General features: G+C 36.2%; 1 protein-coding gene across 1 annotated transcript in view; it reads right to left on the reverse strand.

The window, feature by feature from the left end:
* The window catches only part of LOC138693956 (uncharacterized), a 250,879-nt gene that overhangs the window by 112,282 nt on the left and 115,131 nt on the right, over window positions 1-23,466 (reverse strand). The gene's annotated exons all lie outside the window — the stretch shown is intronic.

The following is a 23,466-nucleotide window of genomic DNA, read 5'->3' on the forward strand; positions in this document are numbered from 1 at the left end:
TTATATTTTCGTCTGCCATTATTGCGGATAATCAGCGAACGTGAATGTTTTCTGACCATTTGCTGATAATTTGTACGTTGCTTCAAATAGCTAACGAACAACGAAATTTCGCTTCATCATTCGTTCGTTGTTCGTTCGCTAAGCGTGTACGCACCTTAAATCAAAGATTGTTTGCTTACAGACCTAACGGGAAGAGAGGTATTGAAAGACCAAAAAAGAGATGGAAGGACCAGCTCACCGCAGGCGGAACAGGCCTGACACAATGTGATGACATAAAGATTTCCTCACGTTGCTGGCACGTCTTCAACACAATACACATCAGAACATGTAATATTTTGGCACATATTTCCAAGGAATTGCTAAAAATTATGTAAAATGAAGGGTTCAGGGCCATAGTGGGCCAAGAGCCATACATTAAAACAAAGGAAACAAGAGTTAAAATTAAGTGAATCCTATAGTTTAATGAAAAGTATAGCAAGCAATATAAAGTATACACATTAAATCTAAATGATATGTCCATCTTCATTAAACTATGGCATTCACTTAACTTTAATCCTTGCTTTCTAGATTTTTAATAGATGGCGCTTGGCCCACTGTGGCTCTGAGCCCTTCAATTGTACAAAGGCCTTAATTTTAATACATATTGTTGACATTAACCACTGTCATAGGTTGACCGCAATTATACATGCTGTGTGTTTTAAACAAGTCCATGATATGGGACCTTCAAATTAATTTTAAAAATTTTCACTGAATTTTATTTCAAATAGGCCTACAAATTGTAAATTTTATGTACAATCTCTGTAAATTATTGAAACATGTAACCACTACAGATTGAAATATTCCTGAATGCCATCATATCACTTGATATCAACTTATTAAAGTCGAAAATGTTCGTCATTATGATTCAAAATATATCTTAGAATTGAAGGGTTCAGAGCCATAGTGGGCCAAGCGCCATTTATTAAAAACGGAGAAAGCAAGGGTTAAAGTTAAGTGAATACCATAGTTTAATGAAGATTGACATATCATTTAGTTTGAATGTGTACACTTTATATTACTTGCTATACGTTTCATTGAATTATGGCAATCACTTCATTTTAACTCTCGGTTTCTCCGTTTTTAATAAATGGCGCTTGGCCCACTATGGCTCTGAACCCTTCATCCACGTAGAGTAAGTTACAGACGGTCTAATAATACAGAGTTAATCACTTTTAACTAATCGGATTCAACGCGTTAATAAAGAAAAATTATGCCGACTATTACACTTTTACTACGTCACTCTACTTTTGACCAATAAAAAGGTACGAAAGGACGTCTTTCAACCAATCATGGCTGCTTATCGCACAATTTTATCGCGTCCCTAGCATTTGTTTATTTTTATCACTACCCTAGCATTTGTTACTTTGTTTGCCAACATTTCAAACTGCACTGGTCTGGACGTCAAAAAAACAGAAAATTACAAACCACTCCAGTCGATGCACAGCACTTTCAAATATGACTCGCATTGGCATTCAAGAACAAAAATTAATAAAGAGCACTGGTCATAGCTATGCATCTTCCCTGAAACCCTATTTACAAATAAATGAAGAGCACCATTCGGAAATCCTGAATAAATTAGAGGATACACCATGTACATCAACGAGTTCACTTCTTTTACGCACACGTCCAATATAACATCAACTGAACCACCAACCACTAAAGCATTCAAATTTGAAAATTGTACTTTCTATAATTGTTTCTTTTAAAATTATTCATGTTTATTTTATATTTCATCATCGTCAATTAAAACATTTCTTGTTTATTTCATCATCCCTAATTAAAACTTTTCTAACACTCGTTCATATTATTTAGGTTATGTTATAGCTTCTGCTATATGATATTATGGATAGTCACGTATCAGAGATTGTTTAATACTAAGATTTATTGAAAATCATCTGTCAAATGACGTTGATTACTAGGATCGGGATAACTGAAGTGGAATGCAACTGTTTTAATAGAAATGAAACTGAATCAACAAAGCCTTCTTGACCAGTAACCGTCCACAGAGTTGAATGAAGATTCCATAATTGGCACAACTGATAACAAGAAAACAGCTAATCATAACACACTACTGCCATCTACTAGCGTAATATTTATAATGTTGAGATGGTACAAATTTGAAGACGGTTTTATATTTTCGTAAATCAATTAATATTTTATTGTATTGGAGTACTCCTTTACTTCTAATCTTTATATACTTTCTTCTAATCGTGTAATAGTCAATTAAATCCCACTCGAGTTTTGGTTTTCTCTAGATAAATCAAGACCTCTAGTGAGATTACTGTTGAAAACAAAACACTGCGTCACTAATTGCTAGTAGTAGTTACTCATTGGCAATAATGCTGGTCAGAATAAACTACAAATATAATCTACAGCTGTGTTTCGTCTGAACAACTACCGTAATATCCCTGAAGATATCCATAAAATAAATGTGTATATCTTCATAAAATAAATGTATACTTACAAATATATTTAATCATAAATACATAAATATAAATAAATACATAATGTTAGGAGAAAATCCATAAACTATTAGGGAATATATCGGAATTTTACTGGAACAAAGTAATGAGATAGCTTTGGAAGTAAATCTCGAAAAGACAATGAGCATGGTTATGTCTGGCGATTAGAACATAGTACGAAATGGAACTGTGACAATTTAAAAGTTATCCTCTGAAGAGGTAGAAAAACTCTAATATTTTCGAGTAACAGTAACAAATAATAATGACACTCCAGAGGAAATTAAACGCAGAATAAATATGGGAATGCGCGCTATTATTCGCTTGAGAAGCTCTTGTCACACAGTTTGATTTCAGAAAAACTGAAAGTTGGAATTTATAAAACAGTTAGGTCTATATTACCGGCTTTTCTGTATGCTTGTGAAACTTGAACTTTCACTTTGAGGCAGGAACGGAGGTTAAGAGTGTTCGAGAATAAGGTGCTTAGGAAATTACTTGGGGCCAAGAGGGATGAAATTACAGTAGAATGGAGAAGTTACACAACACAGAACTGCACACTTTGTATTCTTCACCTGACATAATTAGGAACATTAAATCCAGACGTTTGAGATGGGCAGGGCACGTGGCACGTATGGGCGAATCCAGAAATGCATATAAAGAGTTAGTTGGGTGGCCGGAGGGAAAAAGACCCTTGGGGAGGCCGAGACGTAGATGGGAGCATAATATAAAAATTGATTGGAGGGGCGTGGGATATGATGGTAGGGACTGCATTAAACTTGCTCAGGATAGGATGAATGACAGGCTTATGTGTGAGAGCGGCGATTAACCTCCGGATTCTTTAAAAGCCATAAGTAAGTAAGTAAATATATAAATTTAAACTAATAATAAATCTGTCCAGGTATCACCACGGCATGCGCGTCCTCAGATTGCAGATGGAGGAGACGGCTCCAGATATGGAGGGTAGCAGCGAATATATTGAACAAGCAGTCGCATAAGGGGTGATCCTCCTGCTCGGGGGTTGGACAACCCGCCACCATAAAAAAACAGCTTGTTACGAAATCCCAAAATAAACTTCGGAATGGGACCGATTATCTGGCACGATTACAGCAAAGAAATAAGGTTATGGGATTTGGTACTAGGAATGTTAAAAATCTATAAAGAACAGGAGAGATAACATTAGTGGCAACAGAAGTAGCTAGATACAGACTAGACTTATAGGAGATGACGTTAGATGGAAATGGCATATCACAAATAGGCGATTACTTGTTGTATTATGCCGAAGAAATAATAATCACAAATTAGGAACAGGATTCTTTATTTACAAAAGAATTAAATCACCAGTAAAAAGGTCGAATTTATCAGTGGCAGGTTATCGTATTTAGTACTTAAGGGTAGATGGTGCAATCCTCACCCCGCTACAGAGGAGGAAGACGACCTTATAAAGGATAGCTTCCAAGAGGAATTCGAACACACTTTTGATCAGTTATCTAGATAACACATGACAATTTTATTGGGGGATTTCAATGCTACACAGTAGGACGGGAGGATATCTTTAAACCAAATTTTGGAAAAGGGAGCCTAGACATAACTAGTAATGATAATGGAGTTAGGTTAGTCAACTTTGCCACATAAAAATATGTAATTGTAAAAGTACAACATTCCCCCATAAGAATATACATAAATATATTTACCTGGATTTCTCCAGATAGATTTACATACAACCAAACATATCACATCTTCATAGATAAACGAAGAAATACTAGTATAGTAGACACTCAAACTTTCAGGGGGCAGGCTGTAATTCTGACCATTATTTGGTAATTGGAGAATTAAGAAAAAGATTGAAAGTAGCCAAGCGAGTAGAGCAACAAGTTAATATTAGGCGATTCAATATACCGAAATTAAATGACGAGGAAACTAAGCAACTTTATCAGGTCGAAATTTCAAAAAGGTTTGCCGCTTAGGAAGTTCCGACGAAGTTGAGGAAGAGTTAGATGTTAATAGTGTGTGGGGAAAATATCAGAGATAATATCAAAATTGCAGCTGAGCTGAGCATAGATTATTATGAAACAAAAAAATCATGGTTTGATGAAGAATATTGCATTGTAGTAGAAAGAAGAAAACAGGCAAAATTGCAATTCTTACAGGACCCAGTTGAGGCGAATAGAGATAGTTATTTCAATGAAAGACGGGGCGCAAGTCGTACACTTAGGAAAAAAGAGACTTGCTTGAAGGAAACGAATAATAAGAATAGAAACATTATAGATTTATTATTAACGGACAAAATTCGTTCCGGCGCCGAGGATCGAAATCGGATATCCCAGATCTACGCAATGGGCGCTCTAACCATTGGGCTACGCCGAAATTCAACTCACCGCACCGGAGCTAATCCTTGTCCTTTGGATCTTTTCCGTTTGAGCCTTCACTCCTTGTGCGTTGTGCTGGGAGACCCGAGTTCGGTCCTCGCAGCCGGAGCAAATTTTTCTCCATTAATAAAAAAGGTAGCCATCACATATAACTCCGTAGGACCAAGATTTAATATCTACCTAGATTAGAGAATAAAGGAATTCAAGAACGGATATCAGCCAAAGGCAAACATGATCAAGGATGGAATGACGACTTGCTTGCAGACTCTCATTCAGTCATGAAAAAATGGAAAAGCTATTTTGGGCAACTACTAAATGTATATAAGTCAAATAGATATGATCAGAACGAAATTAAAATACAAGTTGCTGCGACATTTATACTCGAATCAACATTTTCTGAAGTCGAAATTGCGATAGGAAATCTGAAAAAGTACAAGTCTCCAGGTATCGATCAAATTCCAGCACAATTAATACAAGAGGGTGGAAGTGCATTACAGTATCTAGCGAAATTTATAACCTTGTACTTGCTATTTTGGAAAAGGGAATTGTACCAGAACAATGGAAGGAGTCCGTAACTGCACCTAAGGATAAGGCTAACTGTAGGCATAGGCCTATCACTTTTGTTGACGTCCTACAAAATTTCGTCCAATATTCTTGTGAGAAGATTAACCCCATATATAGATGCATCTATTGGGTATCATCCGTGTGGTTTTAAGCGTAATAGATCGATTATTGATTAGATACTTTGTATTCGACACATATTGGAGAAAAATGGGAGTATAAGGGTACAGTGCATCAGTTATTCAAAGATTTCAAAAAGGCATATGACTCGGTAAAGAAAGAAGTTTTATATAATATCCTACTTGAATTTGATATTCCCAAGATTATTTAAAATGTGTCTCAGTGAAACGTACAGCAGAGTCTGTATAGGACAGTTTCTGGTGAATGCATTTTTAATTCACTACGAGCTAAAGCAAGGAGATGCACTATCACCTTTACGTTTTAACTTCGCTCTAGAGTATGCCACTAGGAAAGTTCAGGATAACAGAGAGGGTTTGGAATTGAACGGGTTGCATAACCTGCTTGTCTATGCGGATGACGTGAATATGTTAGGAGGAAATACACAAAAATCATGGAAATTTTACTTGAAGCAAGTAAGAGGTAGATTTAGAAGTAAATCCCGAAAAGAAAAAAAATATGATTATGTCTCGTGACCGGAAAATTGTACGAAATGAAAATATAAAAATTGGAAACTTATCCTCTCAAGGAGTGAAAAAATCTCTAATATTTTGGAGCAACAGTAACAAATATAAATGACAGTCGAGAGGAAATTAAACGCAGAATAAATATGGGAAATGCCTACTATTATTCGCATGAGAAGCTCTTGTCATATAAGTTTGATTTCATAAAACTGAAAGTTAGAATTTTATAAATCAGTTATATTACCGATTTTTCTGTATGCTTGTGAAACTTGAACTTTTACTTTCGTGTGCGCACAACCTTTGAGTAGAGCCACGTTTCCACTATTGCAACTGCGCAGGAATAATGAGATGCAAACAACAGTTGCCACTTAAAACTGCAGATTCTCTTGCGCAAATCTCATTTCTATTTGCGCACATATTCATTTTGGATAAGGAAATATCACAAAGGAAGGGATGACACTACAACCATGTGTGAGGAAGAGAGCTGCCGAAGTATCGTTACGCGGATGTCAAGATCAGATTTTGAAATTAAATTGCAATTTATTCGACCAGGAAGAATTTTTTCGTGAAGCAGTTTCAGCAATTACCACACTGGCCACGTGTGTAAGGTTTTGAGCCACTGGTGACGGCGTTCCAAATATAAGATCCACTTTCAAATTGTCAGGTCCTACTATTTCACGCTATAAAAGAAATTCCCGACGATTGTGAAGACTCTCTAAACTCAAGTAAAAGTAAGATTTTTCAATTATTATTATGTTACTAAATTAATTTATTGTAAAACATACCAATAAACAAAAATAAATAAGACAATAGAGTAAAAGCCTTTTTTCTGCAATCAAGCTCTTTTTTTTTCAAGAAGGAGCCCAATAATTACCTCTCATTTGCGGACATCGAAGGGACGTAAAAATCTATCCGCATCTGGGAGGCGTCCTTTATTGGGAGGGAGGCTCCCCAATCTAACAGTAAATTCATAATATGCATTATGTATCCCTTCACGCTTTAAATGAAATGTATTACTGTACTTTAATTCTAAATACAGTATACTGTACTGCAGTAAATTCTTTGCAACTTTGAACTACAGTAGATAAGACCGAAAAAGAAAATACAGTACTGTGCCATGCAATTTTATTCTAGGTTATGCAGTACTGTAATTTACAGTTTTCAACTTAACCTTTACGTTCAGGTGCCATGTCTCTCTAAACAGAAGTGTTTGAAGTGAAGAGAATAATCCTATTAACCCTCTCATGTGTTGAATACAATTTCACGATCGCGGACTCATCAGACAGGTTATATTTCATGACTTTGTTTATCCACCCGCTTCCAGCTAACAAGGGGTAGCCGGCTGGGCTAGTGGTAGCCTACGAGTCAGAGTCCTGCAAAAGCGGTTATGAAACAAGAAACTTACATACGCTACTGAGCGCCTGGCGTTATAGGCAGTATGCGGAGCACATCTGCTTCCGTAGGTTATTTTACGACGCTTTATCAACATCTAGGTTATTTAGCGCCTGAATGAGATGAAGGTGATAATGCCGGTGAAATGAGTCCGGGGTCCAGCATCGAAAATTACCCAGCATTTGCTCATATTGGGTTGAGGGAAAACCCCGGAAAAAACCTCAACCAGGTAACTTGCCCCGACCGGGAATCGAACCCGGGCCACCTGGTTTCGCGGCTAGACGTGCTAACCGTTACTCCACAGGCGTGGACTCTGCTTCCGTACTGCCTCAGTATTCGAGCTGATTCGATCTCTCTGTGGGTGGACGGCTCTGGCGTATAAAATGAAGATCACAGTGAACCATCCAGATATTATAGCTGCGGATCATCAAGAGGAACAAACAGCATGTAGCGAGGAACTACAGACGTTGTAAAGCGTAAATTGCAGAAAAAAACTTTCGGTATCCACAAATTACCAAGGTTGTAATTTTTGCTTACACAAGAAAACTGAATTATAATATTACATTAGTGACACACTTAAAAACCAGTAAACTCAATATTAAAAATTAAAAAAAACTTTATATCCTCTTAAACATACTACAACCAATGCTTTTATTATGTTTACTATGACAAGATTCCAGCAACTAATTTTCGTGCAATCGAACTCTCAGTGAGTTGTCAATCATCTGGCCACTGCAGAAAAGTCGGACCACAGCTATGACAAATACTGTCTATGGTCCACTTTGACATGCTTGACCTAGGGAGACAGACCTGAGTTCGTTCACGTCTTACATCTGTATTACAAGAAGGAAAAGCAGTGTGCAACTAGCGGCGATGTTGCCGGACTGCTGAAACTTCCAACTCAGTTTTCTAATAACCGTGCATTTAATCACAAAACTTAATATAGGTTTTCCATTCATTTAAGTGAACCTTATCGTCCCATTCAATCTGCAGGGTTATTTCACTTCTACCCTGTATATGAATAGCTACTATTTTGGAGGAATGCATTTAGAGTTATAATGAAATGTATATGATTATTTAATTTTATGTTTTGTGATAAATTGTAATTCTATTTTGGATTTATTTACTTATTAGCCTATATCTCACATTGTGCATTATGTCTATTTCATACTAAATTGGTGGAAAGATCACAAACAACTCTAGCAAACGAATATTGCCCATTCCATGAATGTGTCTCCACCGTGCGTAACTTTAGTAAAACAGATTTATTTATTAAAGTGCCAAATTATTTGTATTCCTATTTGAAGCAAACATATTTTTGTAATTAAACAAAATAAATATCCTTCAATATTATTACTCCGTTTGTATACTCAGAAAATGTTAAAGAGTTATTGCATGATGACATGCACGTGGTGTTATTTGGAGATCGTATTTTCTTCCCCTTCCCATTTCTTTCTGTGTGACATTTGTGTTCTAAATAATTCGCGATCTTACATCAACTTATGTAATATCGATTATTGGGTTATACAGATCGAACAAGATTCAGTCAATATGTGACGAGAAAGAGTTACGACGTAATCCAATGATGAAGTTATGACGTATACTGTTTAACAGTGGTATAGAAAAACGTCAGCTATATAGCGTTTATTGGTAAGACAAATATACATGGCTTATGCACGTCTTGTTCTGTGAAAAACTATAACATTGTTTAACATATCTATAAGCAACTTTTATTAGTAAAACTCTAAAAGTTTAAAACGATACTTATCAAGTTACTGCAAGTTCAGAATAATAAAGAACATATATGTGTTATAGTGTCGAATCAACTGTAAGAGTATTTGCAAACACTTTATTTTTCAATAAGACAACGTAAATTTCCTTCAATTGTTACTCCGGTTGTGTACTCGAAAAACGTCAGTTTCATGTAAGTGTTGTGCCTACTCTGCAATACATGAGGCACAACCGAGGATCCGGTCCGATGTTTATTCTAGCCGCTTGTAGCTCCGACCGGTTGTAAGCGCTGTTTTGCAGGTCTCTACTATGAGACCCTTATTGTCTTCTTTCATGTTAAGGAACTTCTGTACTGAATTTTCCATTTTTGTAACACATTGGATCTTGAAATCCAAGTTCTGTCCGCAGTCAGGAGGTGAAGCAAGCTTTAGGACTGTGAAACAGCTGTCCGTGTCCGTGTCTGAGTGTGTCCGTACACGAGAGTTAAATTTATTATTATTTCTATATTATTCCAGTTGGGGCGTAAAATCTGTCCGCATATGAGGAGAGTTCGTATCTTAGGGGTGTCCATAAGAAGAGGTTTCACTGTATCTGGTTAAAATAATTTATGATTAATTGGATTATCGGGACAGAGTACAATACGTTTAGCGACAGGAGGGCAAATAACCATTACTTACTTACAAATGGCTTTTAAGAAACCTGGAGGTTCATTACCGCCCTCACATAAGCCCGCCATCGATCTCTATCCTGTGCAAGATTAATCCAGTCTCTATCATCATATCCCACCGCCCTCAAATCCATTTTAATATTATCCTCCCATCTACATCTCGGCCTCCCCAAAAGTCTTTCTCCCTCTATAGGCATTTCTAGATTCACCCATACGTGCTACATGCCCTGCCCATCTCAAACATCTGGATTTAATGTTCCTAATTATATCAGGTGAAGAATAAAATGCGTGTAGTTCTGCGTTGTGTAACTTTCTCCATTCTCCTGTAACTTCGTCCCTCTTAGCCCCAAATATGTTCATAAGACACTTTATTCTCAAACACTCTTAATCTCTGTTCATCTCTAGAAGTGAGAGTCCAAATTTCACAACTATACAGAACAACCGGTAACATACTTATTTTTTAAATTCTAACTTTCAGCTTTTTTGAAAGCAGACTGGATGACAAAAGCTTCTCAACCGAATAATTTCTGACATTTCCCATATTTATTCTGCGTTTAATTTCCTCCCGAGTGTTATTTATATTTGTTACTGTTGCTCCAAGATATCTGAATTTTTTCAGCTTTTCGAAGGATACATTTTCAATTTTTATATTTCTATTTCGTAGAATGTTCTTGTCACGAGACATAAACTTATACATTGTCTTTTCGAGATTTACTTCTAAACCTATCTCTGTACTTGCTTCAAGTGAAATTAAAATGAATGGATGAATGAATGAATGAATGAATGAATGAATGAATGAATGAATGAATGAATGAATGAATGAATGAATGAATGAACAAGTGAGTGAATAAGTAATTGAGTGAATAACTGAGTGAATAAGTGGATAAATAAATAAATAAATGACTAAATAAACAAGTGAATATATAAGTGAATAAATGCATGAATAAATAAATAAGTGATCAAATAAATACATAAGGGAATACATACATGAAAAAATAAATACGGGAATAAATAATTAAGAGGATAACTAAGTAAATAAATATGTAAATAATTAAATAAATTAACAGTGCGACAGGTGTATACAGACAGACACGTTACAAAGAACACATCACAGCCATGATCAAATAACAAACCACTTCCACATACGCAGAATACATCACAAACGCCAACCACAGGTACAGAAACAGAAACACAGACATGGAAAACCTATATCTCCAACCGAAAAACCAGACAGAAACTGAACACACTAGAACAATACGAAATATACAGACACACAAAAACACACTCACATCAAATCCTCGACACATAACTCAATTTCAGAACACACACACACACTTTTTGACTCCACATTACACTACACAAACACACCCCCACAGGAAACGCAATCAGAAAGCGCAAAGAACACTTTACATTCCAAGTGATATACTGTTAAAAGTTGTGTGATCAATATGTATAAATTAATTAATTTGGTTTTCTTCGCTTCCGCGTGAAGCTTATGAAAGTGGCATTTGAAACTTTTAATTTTTTAGTTGACTGCTTTCGTAAATCCCAGCTCATACATTTCTGCTTAAAAATTGATGGGCATCCCCCCTTTTCTGACGGTCCATATAATTCGGTTCTGAGGCTCGCCACAGACCAGGATAATTCCTGTATTCTTCAGTAAACTGTACGCTTTTCCCATTAGACCACTTCATCACACTCCCACATACAGATAAACTATGAAAAATACTCGACAAACTAGTCGAATGCACCGGAGCTATACAAATGTTTGGAGTGAAAACAGCAGCTCCTACGGAAGCCCTGAAATCAGCCGGTGAAGAAGCCAATGTCTGCCGGTGCAGAGCGGGGGACTCGCGCATACTTGCCAAGGATTGGGCGCACGCAGTTTATTCCTGCATCTCGCCTAACTGGCAACTGCCTGCTTCTGCACCAGCTGATTTCAGTCTTGCTAGGAGCTGATATTTTTCATTGTGAATATTTGTAAAGTTTCGGTGCATTCGACTAATTTGTCGAATATTTTTTCATAGGTTATCTGTGTGTGGGAGTGTGATGAAGTGGTCTAATGGGAAAAGCGTAGAGTTCAATGAAGAATACAGGAACTAACCTTGTCTTTGCGAGCCTCAGAAACGAATTATAAAGACCGTCAGAAAAGGGGGGATGCCCATCAATTTTTAGAAGAAAAGTATGAGCTGGGAATTGGGAAAGCAACAAAAACAAAGTTAAAAGTTCAAAATCCTAATTTCAAAAGCTTCACGCAGAAGCGAAGTCAACCGAATTAATCAATTAATTAAACAACTTATTTACGTGTTTTTTTATTTTTTATTCACTTATTTATTTACTCATATATTTATTTATTCATTCATTTATACATTTACTCCCTTACTAATTTAAACATTTATTTATTTATTTGATCATTTATTTATTCACTTATTTATTCACATTTATTCGCTTATTTATTTATTTATACGCTTATTTATTTATTTATTTATCCATTTATTCACTCATCTATTCACTCAACTACTTATTCACTCCTTTATTCAATGACTTACAGATCTACTCACTTATTCATTCACTTGCTTATTCACTCGTTTATTCACTCTATTTTCACTCACTTGATTATTTACTCATTTATTCAATTACTTATTCACTCACTTATTCAATGACTTACAGATTTATTCACTTTTTCACTTCCTTGCTTAATCACTCACTTATGTATTCGCTTAGTTATTCACTCATTTATTTATTCACCCACATATTTATTTATTTATTTATTTTCTTACTTATTTAATATTTTATTTATTCACTCATTTATTTATTCACTTATTCATTTATGCACTGATGTATTTATTGAGTTATTTATTTACTTACTTAGTTACCTCTTCACTAACTTATTTATTTCTTCATTAACCTATTTATTTATTTATTTATTTATTTGGACATTTATTCAGTTATTTATATATTTAACTTATTAATTAATCAATTAATTAATTTATTTGTTTATTCACTCATCTATTCATGTATTTACTTATTTATTCATTTATTAATTTATGTACTTATTGACTTATTTATTTATTTATATTTATAACATTTTACGAAATAAGAACAAAATTGAAACCATACAAAATTAAAATAATACCATAATGCAATACACTCAAATATAATATCTGTAGATTGGAATACCACATAAGTATGGCAATTAGTACAGATAGTTAATAAGGAGAACGTAAGGAAAGATACAAAGACAGTATCATGAAATGATAAAGAACGAAATTTAAATAAAAACGAACAGAAAAAGTAATTCACACCGTGCGATACCCTGAAGTACTTGCAGCTGCCAATCCCTACTACTCAAACTCGTATTCCTTCACTAGCCGATATGTGAACTCTCGGACTGTACTTCGTTGCATATTGTCTGACAGGAGATTTAAACTTTGCCGGCAGAGGAGGAGAGAAGCATAATTGCTATTCAGCCAATGGTGCGGTCTGATTGCACGCTTGTCTTAAAACTGGGCTCTCTGAAGCGTTCTACCCCGTGGAATGAGACCTGTTACATTGGTTGAATAGCAGTTACACTTCTCTCCTACTCTACGGGCAATGTTTACTTCTCCTCTCAAACATTATTGTATATTAATACAAACTTGAACTCTTAAGCCTGGGTGGTCAGTCGTGAATACCACCGGCAGGACAGGTCTAACGTTTACTGACACTCCGAACCTTCTGGACTTGACGAGATCTGTGATTATACCGTGAAAATTCTCATTATAACTAGCCTGCACGAAGCTGTATTAATGAAGTAGATTTGAAAATAATAATGTTAAAAAATAAAACATAATAATTAAATAACAATAATTAACAGTTAACTGTAGTAACGTCCGAAGACTATCACTTTAGTTGACGTCGTACAAACTTTTGTCCAATATTCTTTTGAGAAAATTAAATTCATATGTAGATGAAATTAATGAGGAACCTCAGTGTGGTATTAGGCGTAATAGATCGACTACTGAACAGAATTTTTGTATTCCACGGTATTGTAGAAAAAATTGGAGTATAAGGGTACAGTAGCCTATATCAGTTATTCATAGATTTCAAAAAGGCGTATGACTCGGTTAAGAGAGAAGTTTTATATAATATTCTTATTCAATACGTTATTCTCAAGAAACTGGTTCGATTAATCAAAGTGTGTCTCAGTGAAATGTACAGCAGAGTCCGTATAGGCCAGCTTCTTTCTGATGCATTTCCAATTCACTGCAGGCTAAAGCAGGGAGATGCACTATCACCTTTACTTTTTAACTTCGCTCTAGAATATGCCATTAGGAAAGTCCAGGATAACAGACAGGGTTTAGAATTGAACGGGTTACATCAGCTGCTTGTCTATGCGGATGACGTGAATATGTTAGGAAAAAATTCACAAACGGCTAGACAAAACACGGGAATTTTACTTGAAGCATGTAAAGAGATAGGTTTGAAAGTAAATCCCGGGAAGACTTAGTGTATGGTTATGTCTCGTGACCAGAACATAGCACGAAATGGACGTATAACAATAATTGGAAACTTATTCTTTGGAGAAGTGCAAAAATTCAAATATGTAAATTGGAGCAACATTCGGGAGGACATTAAACGCAGAATAAATATGGAAATGCCTGTTATTATTCGGTTGAGAAGCTTTTGTCATCAAGTCTGCTCTTAAAAAAGGTGAAAGTTGGAATTTATGAAACAGTTATAGGCTTATTACCGGTTTTTCTGTATGGTTGTGAAACTTGGGATCTCACTTTGAGAGAGGAACAGAGGTTAAGGGTGTTTGAGTATAAAGTGCTTAGGAAGCTATTCGGGGTTAAGAGGGATGAAATTACAGGTGAATGTAAACAATTTCAAGAAGCAGAACTGCTCGCATTGCATTCTAAAAACCAAAATATACCTACTAATATTGTGTGTATGTTGTAAAAATTATAAATTGATAGATTCAAAAGTTGAATAGTAATAGCAAAATGTCTTCACTCATACAGAACAAGCATGCGTTCAGACTGTCCTGTCCCCTTCATTCTAGAAGATGAATTATGCGATACATTCGAGGAAACAATAATTTTTATTTGAAATTGCTAATTACAATGCACATCTTTACTTCTGGAGCTGAGCGATGCTTTTCTAAGCTGAAAACAATAAAAACGTGTCTTAGAAACTATGAAGGAAGAAAGATGAAGTTATCGTGCGAAAAATCATTCGTATGCAAGATTGAAGGCTTCAGTGCAAAAGTGAGGGACTCGTTTGCCAACGGAAAGGAATGGATTTCAGTGCCGTTTTCTTTTTATCCAGATGCAGATGTCTCACTTTAGCACTTTGGCGAGTATCCTGTGTTCCTTACAATTAAAAATGTTAGTGATTACTTAAATTCCTTTCTTAACATGCAAATGATATATTTTATATAAGCACAATTTTAAGTTATAAAAGCGTTTATTGCTGTTTTTGATTTATATACTAGATGCATTGTTAACTGCACATCTGTTAGAATAGCTGGCTTAATTAATGTGTTTCGTTTATCATAATGTAAACGTGAGCTGTGATTATTATCACCTTTCAATTGGGTGATTTGCGTGCAACCTTTTTCCCACCACCAGAATGCCTCACTGGCCGCCACTGGTATTAACAACAGAGTCCTCTAACGAGCGGCAGTAACAGTAACACGAAACGACGTATTGAGTTTTGCGTTGAGCAGTAGGGAGGATACTTTCAGCATTTTTTTTAAGGTTAGTAATCTCTCAAAGATACTCTACATTTGAAATATAATACATTGTGGTTAGCATCATTTTCATTGAAAGAAATAAAGAAAACTGTGTTAGTTTTATATAAATCATTCTGCATTATAGAGAGCCTGCAAGTAGGGATGAGTTTTGGTGGGAACAGTAGAAAGGCGGATGTTCAATCGGCTTCAGTGGGAAAGGGATGAATGATTTCCCGGTGTTACAACGAGAAATGAACGACAGGAATTGGGTGACTGCCCTCTAGGGCAGCCCAAGACGGGAAGTGCAGCGACCACCGCCCATGTCCTCTTCGCTTATTACAATAAGTCCACCGTTGTGGCTGAGGGATTAGCGAGTCTAACTCCGGGCCCGGATTCGATCCCCGGTCGGGACGAGTTGCCTAGGTGAGGTTTATTTCAGGGTTTTTCCCTCACCCCTATGGACGAATATCAGGTAACTTTATCAGACGATTGGAACCCCACTCATCTTCGCCACTTCTTCCCTCCCGTACCATCCTTTCATTCATCATCCGTTACTTCTTCTGGTTTTCAGATCGCTCTACAGGCGGCCCTCAGAAGCTGCTGGCTCTCTGGACCGGCCCCCGTGGATTGTATTCAAGTGATGATGGATATCTTCTGCAACGGAACCAGGGGCAGACCTTCTCGGGGGAGGACTTCCGCCTGTGACCGTTAAGGAGCAGGAGTGGCACATGGACCCTGTTGGCTGTAGGGACCGGTCGTTAAGGCGGTCAAGTGCTTAGGTCGGTGCGCGTAGAGGATCGGTGGGCACGCAACTCATCCCATTCAGGGAGGTCTACAATAGACCTCAGGTCGCAGTGCGTGGGGTGTTCCCTCCCTCCCTCCTAACAAGAAAAAAAATGCTCTGTGTATTACTGGTGGATTTTAGCCGACCAGCGAGAGCCGAAAGTTCGTAAAAGCTATGATGTCCGCTTGATACAATCCGTCACTGACCTTCCTGTCTACTAGTATCGCACCAAAACATTTCTGTCTCAGCCAGGGAAGGAGTTAAGAGGTGGTCTGCAATGACTTAATCGAGTTATTAGCGCTCTAAAGACGCTCTGTAGTTATTAATATAGCAGAAAATAACTACGAGAAATTAACCCTTAAACAGCCGCACCTAACATTAAGAGTCGTGCGGAATGTTGCTGACACCCCAAATATAATAATGGGTTCTCATGGACTATCTTCTTAGTGAACAATTAAAATATCGCTCTTTTATTATTTTTATACAATTATATGAAATACTTTAATTCCTATCACAATGTTATAATTACTGTACAGTAATGGTAATATTTCAATATTGGCGCACACGTAATATTATAACGAGTACTTCTAATCAGAATTTACTTTTCATCTTTCTTTCCAGACCACTTTCTTGATTTTTCTGTGCGTACAGTCATTGTTTAACATCAATTGCTATCATTTGTTACACAAATATGGTCAGTTTAGTCACTGTCACCAGTGGCGTAGCGTCAATGTAAGCTAAAAAGCTCAGGTTCCCCAGTTAATAATAATTTAATAATAAACCTGCAGTCTATGGACAAAATTATTTATTAATTTTAATAGAATTTATATTTACGCGTTAAATATTGTGATGCGGCAGATCAGGATGATTTGTGATGCAGCAGTAAACAAGAAGCCTGCACACACCAGCTTCCAAGCAGACTGGTTTCTTCTGTGTAACCCACCCCGCAGATTTTCCATCTCTTTCTAACTAAACTACCCTGGTCGCAAGGCTCTCAAGAAGCTAGCTTTGACACTGAAAATAAGTAGTTTCCGAGTTATCCCTTTTCGTCAGTTGTGGCTGATATAATAAATAATGAGCGAAATAACAGTTCCTGACACTAATTTACTTGAATTTTTTAGGACAATTCTATTATCAAGACTGACTTACGAACAAAAGTGTGATCTAAGAAACAAATGACCGACTCCCTTGCTGTGAATGAAGGACACAACCAAAAGACAGACGCATACTTACGTAATGATACTAATATTGTGATTTCTCTAAGTATGACAGGGAGTGAGCTAATGTTATACGTATACGTGTCTATTTGTTAGAGATATGTGTAAACCGTGAAATCATATTTTACTACATACCATTTGAGGTGATGTCTTATTGGTGTTACTCACGAGGTTCCAACCAATCTTCGACTGCTGACTTGACATTGACTACTATTTATTTTAAGACTATATTTTTGTAATACGTTTCCTCATATTGCACGAAAGACAACTTGAATTAGCTTCCCCTGCTCAAAATTTCATGCTACGCCACTGACTGTCTCTATTTTTACGGCTGGATAGCTAATTCGCAAAATAACCAAAAATTATAGCTAAACATTTTATTTCGATACCGCAAATACAACATTTAGAATACCGCACAATTCATCTGATACCAAATTTATTCTAACCCATTCTGTACTGGTGAAGATGGCGCTGATGAATGTGTTCGATGTTCGGTGTAGATGGCGCTGAACAGGGGCGGGGGTTCGATGTCTCCATAACCACAGTTGAAAGGAAGTGTTGTTGTTGTTGTTGGAAGGAAGTGTTGGCTGTGATAGGAAGTGAATTTAAAGTGAAATGTCATTCATAAGAAGGGTCACAAATCGTGGCGTGGAATGCATTGTTAAGGACATTTTCAAATATAGAAAACAGCGTAAAATGAGTACGGGAAATATTTCGTGGAGGGCACGGAAAAGAAATGTACCGCAATTTTACAGAGTAATGCAGGAGTTAGTGAAATAAGGAGACTTGCATGAAGCGCTAGGGCTGTTGAATCGAATATTTTGCGGGCAAATTGTAAAAGAAAAGCATGTGAAGAAATTACTTTACAACACAGTAAAATAATACGAACAGAATTATCGAGGTCAGATAATTTTAATATTCAGAGAATGGAGACAGTCAAACTACGACTAGCGTTGCACGGAGCCCGGAGGAAACAATGTCCACTCACTCTGCAATGTAAATAAGGGATTAGAACACTTAAACAATTTAAATATTTTAACAAATCGAAGCGAAAAGTTCTGTTTTGTAGATATCGAAAACAACTTGTGAACGAAATGTTCAGTTTCTTTGTAGTAATTCGCGTAATATATCAGCGGATGGAACATTCTGCATCTCACCAAAACACTTTCATCAGGTTTATACTATACATACTTATACTGCATTGCGTGCGTCCAAGTTGCTTTTTGTTTACTGATATCGAAAACTGTATCAGTTTACGAATGTATGTAGAATCGCATTCGTGATTTGTGTAGTGTTGATTTTAATCCTGAAATCATAATTTTAGATTTTGAAGTTGCTGCTCATAATGCAGTCAAAGAAGTGTTTACTAACATAACCATTAAAGGCTGCAGTTTTCATTTAGATGAGACGTGGTATAGGAAGGTACTAGCCTTGGGACTTCCCTATGAATATACCAATCCTAATTCAGAAGTAGGTAAGTTCCTGGAATATACGTTTGGTTTAAAATATGTACCTCCATGCAGAGTAGGGGACGCGTTTGAGTTACATAGCATTGCTCCTAATCACAAACAGTTAATGAGATTCCTAGACTATGTACTACTTGAAAACTATGTAAGTGAAGATGCTAAATTGTGGGCCAGAAATCAGAACAACAAATGGGGCAGAATCGTTCCATCGTCATTTGAAGCGACAATTTTACAAACCTCATCCCTGTATCCATGAATTTACGGAGTGCTAAAGCAACCGCAGGGTAAAACGTGTCTTTCTTTCAACACAGCGCGTTATAACAGAAGAACAATCACTGGACAGTGTGCTTTAAAGGTAAGTTGTTGTACAGCTGTCAAAAGAAAAAGTGGCCGCTCTCCTGAAACAAAGTTCCCTTCGGGTATCTTCGCTACAATTCGGAGACAGGCGATGTTACATGTTGTTGGACCACGTTGCCTGATATCTACAGTTATAATTGAAGTATTCTGTGTGTTATTCGACAGCGTAATGGTAGCGTTCAGGTCTCTTATTCATGAGGTCCTGCGTTCGACTACAACCACGTTCTTTTTATGTTCTTTTTTGTTCTGTTTTTGAGAGAGACAAACTATGCATAATGGCTCCTTTCTCTTTTACGATTATTTTAGTAATTAACATCAGGTTCATTAACATATTATGCCATGACTTTATCATTATGATATTGTGGCTGCAAATGGAAAGAAAAAAGATTTTATTCTCAATAAAAATATCTTTCGTGGCATAAACAAAACGTCGGCCTTAAAACATTCAAACAATTAAGCGTTCAAAAAACAAAACAAAAAGTCACAATTCACTATTTAGTCTATCTTCCTCTTATCTCGATCATCTTGCAGTCGAGTGGGCATGGAATTGACTAGTCTTTGCAAATAGCGACTGTTCTTAGACACGATATTCCAGGCATTCTGAACATACATACATACATAAGTGTTCTGTCCATGGGCAGGTCTTTCATTGCAAACCCAGCAATCTCCAATCTTTCCTATTTTCTGCCTTCCTCTTAGTCTCCGCATATGATCCACATATCTTAATGTCGTCTATTATTCTTTTCAACCAGAGACGCAACCAATTCCTTTTTCTCTTTCTAATCATTTTCAGAATCATTCTTTCTTCACTCACTTTTTCAAACACAATTTTATTTCTTATTCTGTCTGCCCACTTCACACGCACCGTTCTTCTCCACATCCCCATTTCAAATGATTCAATTCGTTTCTCTTCATTTCGTCGTAATGTCCATGTTCCTTCCCCATACAATGCCACACTCCACACAAAGCACTTCACTAGTCTATTCCTTAGTTCTTTTTCCAGAGGTCCGCAGAAGATCCTTCTTCTTCTATTAAAAGCTTCCTTTGTTCATGTTTGCAGTTTTTTCTTGGGAAGGATAGGCATAAATGCGGTAATATCCCGTTGCTTTCCGCACACCACTATCTCTTTCGCATCTTATTAAATTCCAGGGGGCCCAAGCGTGGAGATGAGGAGAGTGGATTTGACTAATTGGGCCCTCCGGACTTCACCGAAAGTCACGGCATGGGTTAAATATTAATTCTATCAGGATGTTTGACCCGATCAGAGACCGGGAAATCTCAATTAGCCCTTGCCCCCCGCATCCTGGACTAGCTTCTACGAATCATCAGAAAATCTTATAGTGTGATTGGGCCAATTTTTCCGAAAATGTTTCCACACTTTTGCCCTCGTAGCTCACCGGACGAACGTCGGAATTTAGATGTCAACGTCTCAGGTTCAATTCCTCGTTACTCCTTTTCATTTTATTGTTGTTCAAGATAGTATAATGTAATAATACAAAAAGAAAAACTAATACCAGTATTATGCAACTGGATTTTTCCAAACCTAATATTAAATTTATATTATTTATATCGCTAAAGAACGATTACAATATAAATAACTTGAATATTATTTATACAATAACACTAAAGAACGATAACAGAATATAAATGATAAATATCGGTTTGTTTAATTATTATATGATATTATATAATACGTATTTAATTATCTCAATAAAATAGCCTATTTTACAAATAAAGATGATTATTTGTGTTATAATAATTACTTACATAAAGTACAGATTATTTATATTGCGAAAGAACAATAACAATATAAATAACTTGAATATTATTTTATAATGCTAATGAAGGAAAACAATATAAATGATATCTTGAATATTATATATATATATCGCTAAAGAACGATAACAATATAAAAAACGTGAATATTATTCATATCGGAATTTCACAGATTTATTACAGATATATTTAAGAAATTGTAGAAGAATAGTAAATAGTAAGTGTCCTATTTATTCTTCTTGGAGCCAAATTTGTAACTTTTAAAAGTGTGGTTACTATGTTGAAGTGTATGTGTTGCAACGGATGCTTGATTTGTTATGTATGTGAGTCAGTTATGGGATGCTTGATGTCGTCGCAATGTCGTAATTATAGTTTGATTGTGTTTGTGTGACTGTTGTGAATTAATTTATGATGTATGGTACGGAAAGCTGCATATTTGTGTTATAGAAGTGTTACGTATGTGTGTTGTTAATGTTTTTGTATGCTTCAAATTGATAACTGATATTTGTTTTGCAATCGCAACGCCTAATTTACGGATTGTTTATGTTTTGTTTACATCGCGAAAGCTAATTTAATTTTCTTTTCTATTTTTCTTTATGCTTATCTTTTTTGTGTATGAAACTATAGCCCCAACATACATATGTAAAATAGGGCTAACCCCCATTGGAGATACAACAATAATAATTATTATTCATATCGTTATAAAACGATAACAGAATACAAATGATGACTTGAATTTTATTCATATCTCTAAAGAACGATAACAAAATTAAATAACGTGATATCCATAAAGAACGATAACTGGATATAAATGATAATTTGAATATCATTTACATCGCTAAAGAACGATTAAAAAATAAAATGAAAACTTGAAGAAGGCCCGAACCCACGACCTTTGAATCATTAAACAAGCACTCTACCGCCGGTCTACAGGCGCAGGTATGGAACACTTTCATAGTTCCGGAACTGCTTGTACAAGCACATGCATCCTGTAACATCGCCGCGACCCGAAGTGGACTTTGAAAATATTCACTGTTCACGAGTGCGGCCACTTTTTTTTTTTTTTTTTTTTTTACAACTGTACATGAATTAATTTTATTTAAGGATCTATTAATTTGGGGGCTTGAAATATTTTGCGCATTTGTAATCCGTCGTTTTGCGGGAAAGAAAGTATGGAATTTTGCGGATTAGCAGTACCAATTTGCCTAAAAGCAAGCCACCGATTTTTACAACAGGAGCGCGGGGTGTTGGCGCCACCCCTCACTACTTAAACCGTTATTATCTCAAGTGTGCGAATACCGATTTCGAACATGTTTTCGGTTATTGTCGCCTTACCAATTGTAAGAAAGGTTCTGAAGCTTCAGAAGTACAGGCTTACTCAACATGTAGTAACACTCCGTGTCTGTTGAGAACACCCCGCGCGACTGCTGAAGGGTTACGTTTATCCTGAAGCCGTAATATTTTAGGTTGTCTGATAATTATTATGGGAACGACTATGAAAATAACGTTTATTAAAAGCTAGTGAGGTAACTTATAACGTTTGAAACCCGACATAATTAATGAATTTGCAATATTATATTCCATAACACGACCTGAATTATCCCACCACATTTAATATAATTTCCTATTAGATCTCATGCTTAACTGGGGGAGGTGTGACTACATAAATTCTTGTAACAAAGACAGCAGAGCAGGTTTAGCGTGGCTAAGATTGGGGGCGTGGAAGGGTAATAAAATTGTCAACGAAGAAGGGGAGCGTCTTTGTCCACTGTGCGAGGAAAAGGACTCCTGGAGACACATTTTATTCCGGAGGAAATATCTACCAATCTCGATACTAACTCAGAATAGGAGTTCGCTTGCATGTCTTGACCTCATGGGGAATAGAGAATGGGAACAAAAGACTGCATTATTCCTCGTGAGGGCGAGACAGATTAGAACTTCAGCTGTTGAAGTCTGTGATGCGAACTGACGAAGGGACAATAGTAACTACTGAATTAGACACTTTTATGCCTGTGTGTATAATATTGCTCAATAAATTCATCTATTTATCATAATTTCCTGGAGATACATGGTATGTTTCCAATATTGGGCATAACAAGGTTGTCTTTTTTCAAAATTTATTTTTAAATTAAAGACTATAAGCCCTAAACATTTTTATCAATACTGCTGCCACATGCCTTTTCATCAAACTAAATTATATTGCTGTCAATTCGTTCTCGAATAACAAATTGTAATATTTGAAGAGAATGTGTATCTATGAATGATTATGAATTGAGGAAGGTGGATAAACAGGA

The sequence above is a fragment of the Periplaneta americana genome, unplaced genomic scaffold (genome assembly GCF_040183065.1).
Source record: "Periplaneta americana isolate PAMFEO1 unplaced genomic scaffold, P.americana_PAMFEO1_priV1 scaffold_26, whole genome shotgun sequence".
In the NCBI taxonomy this organism is placed as follows: domain Eukaryota; kingdom Metazoa; phylum Arthropoda; class Insecta; order Blattodea; family Blattidae; genus Periplaneta; species Periplaneta americana.